This window comes from Bos indicus, chromosome 15 (genome assembly GCF_029378745.1).
Source record: "Bos indicus isolate NIAB-ARS_2022 breed Sahiwal x Tharparkar chromosome 15, NIAB-ARS_B.indTharparkar_mat_pri_1.0, whole genome shotgun sequence".
Classification (NCBI taxonomy): domain Eukaryota; kingdom Metazoa; phylum Chordata; class Mammalia; order Artiodactyla; family Bovidae; genus Bos; species Bos indicus.
Genome location: NC_091774.1, coordinates 75,979,147 through 75,988,863, shown reverse-complemented (window position 1 = coordinate 75,988,863; position 9,717 = coordinate 75,979,147).

The following is a 9,717-nucleotide window of genomic DNA, read 5'->3' as shown; positions in this document are numbered from 1 at the left end:
CTCCAGAGTGCTGGGTCTGAACAACTTTGGGATAAATCCTTGCAGAGTGAACATCCCACTGTGGATGAGGGTGAACTGGAGGGAGGAAGGGAAGACCCAGGAGAACAGGAGGTGGAGACACTGTGAGTTCTAGCTGGACCAGGGAGGCCTGTTACCAGCGCCGGGAGCCTCAAGGATGCCACATGAGCCCTGGGTTTCCCTTTCCATTGCTGTCGGTGTGAACCACCAGGGGACAGGACCAGAGGTCACTGGTCAAGCCTCCGGTCTGCGCTGACACCCACTGGAGCCTGGGGACAGCCCAGTCCCCCCTCAAACCACCCCAAGCAGATCACTCCAAGTCCACAACTTTCCCCCAACCAGAGGCAGGGGGCCCTGGGCATCTAGAATGATGGGAGTGGTGACGTGAAGGGGAGCCCCAGCCCCTGACCAAGGTCACACCTGAAGGAAGAAAGACCCAGTGTGAAGGGTGCTGTCCACGGGACCCGAGCAGCAACACACCGTGCGATCAGTGACTCCGTGGTCAGAACTCTTCCACAGCACCGCCAGCCTTCCTTCTCCCCACCTTCCCAAGGCCGGGCTCCGCCGGCCTCCTCTGATCCCGTCGGTGCTCCTCTTGCCCACGGCCCTCCACACACGTCTCTGTGCCGGCACCGTCCTCTCTGCTTTAGGGTTACTCCCACGGCCTGTTTTGTACTCTAGTCGTTCAGTCGTGTCCGACTTTTTGTGGCCCCATGGACTGTAGCCCACCAGGCTCCTCTGCCCATGGGATTCTCAAGGCAAGAATACTGGAGTTGCCTTTTCCTCCTCCAGGGGTTTTATACTCTGTGCTCTTCCTGAGGACAGAGTCTGCCCTGTCCCTCCGCGCTTCCAAGCGTGTCAGCCCGTTCGGGCCTCAGTAAGCCAGGGATGGTGCTCCCCACTAGTCAGCTGGTTCAGATCACCTTGACCTGAGGGGCACCAGAATTCTGAGACCCAGCTCCATCCTGACTCTGTGCACCCCCTTCCCAGCGTCTCCCCAGCTCACTCAACACTAGGTTCTTCGGGCCATCCTGGCTCCACCAGAGGCATTAGTTCTGGGGTCACAGGTAGCTCGCTTAACTCCTCTGGGCCTCCATTTCCCCACCTGTCGCTGTTCAGTTGCTAAGCAGTGTCTGACTTTTTGTGACCCCGTGGACTGTTTATAGCACACCAAGCTTCCCTGTCCTTCACCATCTCCCAGAGTTTACTCAAACTCATGCCCATCTGTAGAAGGGGACAATCACACTTGCCGTCCTAAGCCATCTAAGGCTGTAATAAGCAGCCATTTAGCAAGAGCTTGCAAGGCCTGACACAGACACCCTGGGCAGTCACCAGTTCCCTGCTGGTCTTCCGTCCCAAACTGCCATAAGCAAGTGGCTTCCATTTGCCCTGCTGGTGTCTCTCTCTGTTTCTGGGCAGTGCAGGGCTCCAGACCCACCCTGCAGGCCCCCCTCTTAGCCCCCTTCTCTGTGAGGGGCATGGGAAGCCTGCCGCTTAGAGGTGTCCCAGGACTCCTGCACTGGACCCAGTTCCTCCACGGGGCAGGCATCTTGGAAGTGCATCCAGGGAGGGAGACATCTGGGCAGAACCTAAAACTGGTACTGGTGGTGGTCGAGTGCTCCCATCCCGCCCTGAATCCCAGCAAACCTCCTGAGAGGCCTCCAAGCTCCAGCGTCAGTGGCTGAAATCCCTCCTGTGTAGAATCGAGCCACACAGACAAAGCCAAGCAGGGACGTTTGGACACCCAGAGTGGCTTCCAGCCCTGGAACCCAGTGTTCAGAACAGAGCTCGGAGCAGGCTCTGTTCCACAGAGCGGGGAGGGAAAGCATTTGTCTTTTTTGTTTTTTTTTCCAAGCAAAAACAGAAACAGTTTTTTTTTTTTTTTTTCCCCAGAGTTTACTCCTCACCAGTTAAAGGAAGGTCTGCTTCTGCCACCTACAACCTGAAAACAAAAAATAAGGGGAGGAGGGGGCGGGACACAAAATTCAGCGAGGTGTTTTTTTTAATTCCGAAGACAGCCCTTCAGGGTTTGTTTTTACATTTACAAATCCCTTCTGTCCTCTGAGCAACACAGAGGGAGGTGAATGCAATTGGTTTTTTTTTGTCTAATAGATGGCAAACTGCAAGCTCTGAGAGGCTCAGGTACTTGCTTGGTGACCCAGCCAGTGAGTGCTGGACTAGGATTTATACCCATCTCACCACCAACTAGGGCCTTTCCAGATGGCACAAGTGGTTAAGAACCTGGCCACCAATGCAGGAGACTTATGAGACAGATGTGAGTTCGATCCCTGAATCAGGAAAATCCCCTGGAGGAGGGCATTGCAACCCACTCCAGCATTCTTGCTTGGAGAATCCCATGGACCAGAGGAGCTTGGCGAGCTACAGTCCATAGGGTCATAAAGAGCCAGACATGACTGAAGTGACTTAGCACACAGCACCAACCAGGAACTTTCTCATTGTGTCCTGGGGGTGCTAGGGATTCTGGGGGTTGGCAGAGGGAGTTGCCGGGAAAGAAGGAGCATGTCTGGGCTGTAGTGATTGCTCACACAGAGCAGAGCCCTTGAAAGGCTGTCCAGAAAGCAGAAAGCGTGGGATGGCAGGAGATGTGATATTCACACATGGGTTAATTTCTGTTCCTGTTGCACATTACAGATATTTATTCCTCTGACATATCAATTGGGCTTCTACATTAAATTTCATTTGAAAAAAGGGATAAACAGCTTAAAAATAATTGGAAACCAGTGCACCAAGCCAAGTCATGTCTGTGGCTTGTGCCTCCTGGATTGGTTTGTGATGAGGTGGTTTTCTGCAGGACGGTATGAGGATAAACTTACTGATCAAGAGATGAGGCTGAGTGGCAGAGAAGGCCCACACCAGTCGGGTAGGAACAGGGCCTCTTCACTTATTTCAAATTTAAAATCTTTAGCTGTTAAAAAATGGGCAAGAGTCTCCTTGATGTTGGCTAGACTGGAGTAGCCAGCTCCCAGGGCAAAGCATGCGGGAAGCTTTTGTAAGATCTGGGCTGCAAGGCGTGGCCCTCCAGGCAGGCCAGCTCCTGAGACTGTGCCAGTGTCTCTGAGCTCCTGGCTGAGCTAAGAGGCAGAACTGACAATGGCCAACACCCAGCCATCGAGCCCTGACCCTCAGGCAGTGGGAAGGGAGGTTGCCCTCCTCCAAGCAAAGCACTTCAGTCTTCTTGGGCCCCTTGGGTCAGCTGGGCAGATGAGCTGGCAAGGCCACTTAAGGAGTTTAAGAAAGTCTCTGATGTTGCTCGGACAGCTGCAGAGGCTAAAACAGCAATTTCCTCTCGGTGGCTGGACACGGCGTTCCCAGAGGAACACGTGGCCCCCAGGTGCTTGTGGGCAGCCCCTGTGGGTCCTGACCCTTTCCCTGCTGCTTGGCCTGCTCCCAGCCAGAGTCAACCTGCTCCAGAGCTGACGGTTCACACAGCAGTGAGAACCAGGGCCAGAGTCACCCAGATCGATAAGACAAGCCCGTGCCCCTGAAGAGCAGAGGACATGCCAGAAACACCCATCCACCAGACAGTGAGATCTGGAGGAGATGAGTATAGTCATGAATACAATTTATTGAGAGCTTTTTTTTTTTTCTTTTTGGCTGCGTCTGGTCTTAGTTTTGGCCCACGGGAACTTCATTCTTTGTTGAGGCGTGTGGGATCTAGATCTTTGACCAGGGATTGAACCCGGGCTCCCTGTACCAGGAGCATAGAGTCTTAGCCACTGGACCACCAGTGAAGTCCCTTTTGGGAGCTATTATTATCATGTGCTAAGTACTGTGTATGTATTACTTAACTGAATTATCATTAGCATCCAATGTAAGGGGAGTCCTGTTTCTAATTCCATTTACCAGATGAGGAGACTGAGGTACAGACAGCTTAACTCAAATAGTAAGAAAAAGAGTGGAGCCTTGAATCCAAGTCAGATGTTCATCCTTTACTTCAGGGTGTCCGGAGTGAGACCCCACCCCCACCAAGTCTATGAGCCTCAGTTTCCTACACTAGACATTCTCAGTAGGGGCCATGTCCCCGCCGAGCGGACAACAATCGATTTCGTGGGGGTTGCAAAAAATCTGACGTTTCCATATATAAAGCGTACATACAGATACATAAGGCTTCCCAGGTGGCGCTAGTGGTAAAGAACCTGCCTGCCAATGTGGGAGACATAAGAGATGAGGGTTCGATCCCCAGGTTGGGAAGATTCCCTGGAGCAGAGCATGGAAACCCACTCCGGTATTCTTGCCTGGAGAATCCCATGGACAGAGGAGCCCCATGGGTGGGCTACAGCCCATAGGGTCACAAAGAGTCAGGCACGACTGAAGCAGCTTAACACACACACACACACACACACACACACACATAGCATGTTGGTAGTATCAAAAAATTAATGTGGAATGCAATCAAGAACTATTAGCGAGTGCCTGGAACATAGTAGGAACATCATAGGTGCTCAATAAATGGTTGGTGCCCCCTTTCACTGCCCACTGGAGCCAAATGTGAATTGGTTCCACTTTGAGCTTTTGCGTCAGCCTTAGTCTCCGCCTGGTCCCACCCAGCTCTCCCCCTCCATCCTTTTATCCTTCATGCTGAGGCCCCTGCATGCTTCACACCTGAGTCTGCACCCAGTAGGACCCAAGTTCATTCCCAGCACTCCTGGTTCCTCCCTAGAGGCCCCTGCTCCTCAGAGTTCCCTGCTGGGACTTGTTACAGGTTAAACAGATATAGACTTAGCTCAGCTCAAATGAAACGTGAACACTTCAGGTCATTGTTGTCAATTCTCCCAACACAGGGAAAAAGGTAATTGTCAATTAATGAGCCCATCAACTGAGGCGGGAGAAAAATCGATAACACGGACCAATACAGAGTGTTCTAATGCCAGTGAGGCTTCCAGGAATGGGAGCCTTTCAAATAGGTACATGGAGTAACTGGCTTCTCCCTTGTGACCCATCCCGTGGACTCTGCAACTCTCCAATTAACATGTACCGTTGACAGGCACACAATTATTTGGGTTCACTGTGCCCCAGCCAGTATTTGTTCAATCAGAACTTGCAAATACGTGGAAAGTGCACAGAATAGCAAATGCAGGGTGGCTCTAGGCGAAACCGAACAGTGAGCGGAACTTAAAGGAACTCTGAACCTGGGATTTCTCTTTCAGAGAGCTGCCCCGAGTCTCCCCTCTGATGCTGGCTCAAGCCTCCCCGCCTCCCCATGCTGGCCAGTTTCTCTAGACCTGTCCCCATGTGTGTGTGTGTTAGTCACACAGTCGTGTCCAGCTCTTTACAATCCCATGGACTGTAGCCCCCTGGGCACCTCTGTCCATGAAATGCTCCAGGCAAAAATACTAGATTGGGTTGCATTTCCGGCTCAAGGGGATCTTCCCAACCCAGGGATCGAACTTGGGTCTCTGCATTGGAGGCAGATTCTTTACTGTCTGAGCCACCAGGGAAGCTCATTTTTCCCCATCCCCACTGACAAACTCAGAGAAGGTTGCCTATGACTTGCATGGCATTGATTCCTGCAATCTAACAGAGAGAAGGGGAAGCCATCCCCCTCCAAGTCCCATTAAAAAGGTGGGTCTGTGCCTTTGCACAGGAAGCTCCTTCTGCCTGGAAGATAATTCTGACCATCCATATCAGCCTTTACATCCTCAGAGTTTTTTCCTGGTCTGCCCCAGGCTACTTCTGGAGCCCTTCTCCCCAGTCAGCCATAGCACCACAGGCTCACTTTGTCCTTAGTACTGACACCACTGGGTTACCCCACTGGTTCATCTCCCGGTTTACCATCACAAGAGTAAGCCATTTGATGTCAGAAGCTAAGTAGCATTCATCTCTAAATATCAGCACTCAGCATAGAAGGTGCTTAGTGAATGGTTGTTGGGTGGATGGATGGCTGTGTAGGTGGTACAAAGGAGGGTGGGCAAGTGGATGGATAGATGTACGGGTACATAGAAAGGTGAGCTTCCCTGGTAGCTCAGTGGTAAAGAATCTGCCCGAAATGCAGGAGACCCAGGTTTGACCCCTGGGTTGGGAAGATCCCCTGGAGGAGGTCATGCAACCCACTCCAGTATTCTTGCCTGGAGAATCCCATGGACAGAGGAGCCTGGCGGCTGCAGTCCATGTGATCACACAGAGTTGGACACAAGTGAAGTGACTAAGCAGCAGGAGCAGAACAGGTAGAGAAACAACTAGCTGGGAATGAAGATGGGTGAGAGAGTAGAGAATGAGTGGAGAGGGATGCACGGGCTTGGGTGGATAGTGTGTGGGTACTCGGAAGGCCACTTAACACAGCGGTTGGGTGTGTGGGCTCTAAAGTCAGAGCTCTAGGTTTGAATCTTAGCTCTGGTGCTGTGCTATGCTGTGCTTAGTCGCTCAGTTGTGTCTGACTCTCTGTGACCCCATGGACTGTAGCCCACCAGGCTCCTCTGTTCATGGGGATTCACCAGGCAAGAGTACTGGAGAGGGTTGCTATGCCCTCCTCCTGTAGATCTTCCCAACCCAGGGGTAGAACCCAGGTCTCCCACATTGCAGGTGAATTCTTTACCATCTGAGCAACTAGGGACGCCCAAGAATACTGGAGTGGGTAGCCTATCCCTTCTCCAGGGGATATTCCTGACCAGTAATCAAACCAGCGTCTCCTGCATTACAGGCAGATTTTTTTACCGGCTGAGCTACCAGGGAAGCCCCTGGCTCTGGTATATCCTGATAAGTGAATTGCTCTTTTTGAGCCTCAGTTTTCTTATCTGTAAAGTGGAAACAACAATAAAATTTCCTCTTAGGCTTGTTGTGAGGACTAAATTCCACCTATGAAAAGCCTAAAACAGTGACTGGCACAAAAAGAGGACTGAATAACCATTAGCCATCATGATTTTATTATTATCATTATTGCTATTAATAAGATGAGAACTGAATCGATGCATGGAAGGATGGATGAATGTGCAGATGGTTGGGTGGATGGATAGATGGATGGATGATTTGATAGGAGAATGGGCAGATGGATGAGAACGCATACACAGATGGGTGATAGGTGAATGGATGGATGATGAGAATGGAGAGGACAGGATAGAGGAATAGATCTCTGGGCCAAAAGTAGCGGATGGACCTGTTGCACCGGAAGCCCTCCTCTGAACTCACCCCCAAGCTATCAGAGATGGTTGTCTACTGAACTCCCTCTACTTATCCAAGTTTTATTGTGGGAAGTTCTATGGGATTCCTGTCTCACAAATATCAAGGCTGGCTCCTTGTATGGTCCATGATAATTCACAAACCCAAGCTGTCCTTCTCTGAGGGTCCTACTGGAGCTGACAAACTAGCAACGTGGTCTCTGCCCTCCTCTCGTAGAGCCATGACCAAAGCCCAGGCTGACTCTTCCTAGAGACTGACACCCTGTGAGCCAGGTCTAAATACGTCGGAAGTCTTAAGTGTGGATGTGTGGGAGCAAGATACAGCTTTGCTTCCATCACTCGTTATTACTCTTAGGTCATGTAATTGTCCTCAGGCTCCCAGACAACTAAAGGAATTGACTGAGCATCTACTGTGTACCAGACCTGGCGTTTATTATCATATTTAATCCTTATTAGAACCCAAGAAGGTACAGTATAATTATCCTTGATTTAGACACAAAGTCAAGGGCTCATATCACAGCATAAGCGGAAGAGTGGGGATTTGGACGTGGGTCTTCTGCTCCAATACCAAGCCTCTTTCTACAATCCCAGTCTTCTTGGGGTCCTCAGGAGAAGGTCTCATCCCATTTCCAGGGTGCATAAAAAGTGCTGGTTGGGGACAAAAGCTGGAGCTGTGCCACAGTTCTAGACAAAACAAACAATGCCTTCTAGGCATAAAATTCTATTTCTTAATGATTTGATGTTAGAACTACTTGGCTGGAAGATGTTCTGTTTATCTGTTTAAAGAGTTTGACTGTCCCCCACCCTCCACCATCCTCCAAGCCGATTTGATATTGATAGTGAAGAATATGGACTTATAACTCCTTCGCTTGCCAAGGATCCCGTCATCTAATGTGTTATCTCCACAGCGGAAGTGGTCCTTGTGCTGGTAAAGTGAGCGAGTCAGCCCGTCTCTGCCCTGCCTCCTGGGACGCTAATCCTGAAATCAGCCCGTCTCTGCCCTGCCTCCTGGGACGCTAATCCTGAAATCAGCCCGTCTCTGCCCTGCCTCCTGGGACGCTAATCCTGAAATCAGCCCGTCTCTGCCCGGCCTCCTGGGAAGCTAATCCTGAAATTAGCTTCAGCTGTAACCCACTCTCAGGGCTTCTCGGATATTAATGGGACTCTTGAGGACCAAAGACCCTCAAGAATCATGGATATATTCTGAATTGTGGAATTCCAGGTACTGTGCCATCCAGGCATCTCACATTGTCTCATGTATAGAATCCAACATACCTTCTGGCCAGGTAGAGCTTCCTCTTCCTGAGCCAGTCTAGAGATTCTTGGAGGCAATTATTAATTATCTAAGTATTTGGAGTGCCATATAATGTTCAAAGCATCTTGTTATTGGATCTTCAAAACAGCCCCAATACAAAAAAGAAATTATAGATCTATCTCACTTATGAACTGGAGCAGGAAAATTTTAAATAAAATATCAGCTAGTGGGACTCAGCAATATATTTTAAAAAATACATCATGATCAAGTAATGTGTAACTCAGGAATTCAGAGTTAGTTCAATATCAGAAAATTTATTATATAATATAGCATAGTAACAGATTAAAGGAAAAAAATTAGAGGGTCATCTCAAATAATGCAGAGAATGCACTTAATAAAGTCAACACGTATTCATGATTAAAAAAAAATCTTGGCAAAGTAGGAAAAGAAGGGCATTTTCTTAATCTGATCAAGTGTATCTGCATTATTAAAAAAGTAAGCAAGCATTGTGCTCAATGATAGAGCTTTAGACGTAGTTCCACTAAAGTCAGGAACAAGATAAAGACGCCCTCTCTCATTGCTTCTGTACAACATTGAGCTAGAGACCCTAATCAGCACAATCAAGAGCAAATTGCACAAGAATTGGGAAGAAGGAAACATAACCTGCTTTCCTTAAATTTCTGTATAGATCCCAAATGAACTACAATCTTCTGGGATGATTAGGAGAGTTTGCCATGGTTGCCCAGAATAAGTTCGCTATCTAGGTATCAATTTATTTCCATTCACTTCCAGTGACCTTCCATTCTAGTAGAATGGAGGACTTGGAGGGTGGAGGGTAGAAGCCCCAAACTGAAAAGAAGGTGCTTCAGCTGGACACCAGGCCTAGCACAGATGCAACTGCCATTATTACTTCCCCGTGGGACCCATCCTGGGGAATATCCACTCAACTGCTGTGGAATGCTAACCCTCCAGCTAAGTTTTGACCAGGAATCCCCATTCTGGCAGAGTGCTCCAACCTTGCTGAGGATGCGGGGGCATCTGAAGTCAGTCAATCAGACAACGTCATGTCACACCTTTGTAGCATAACTGGCAGCCAGAAACTTGGCACATACTCGCTTAATTTTTGTTTACAGTTGGGAGCCTGCCTTGTGGAAATTAACTTGCTCCTGGCCTGTTTTAGCCCTCTTCTCTCTGAATCACAGGGTTTTAGCAACACAAGGGAATCCAGAAGCTATGTCATTTGTCACTGGAGAAGCTAAAGCAGAGTAGGAAGGTAACCAAGCAAATGGCTATAGCCAGAAGAAGCAGGGC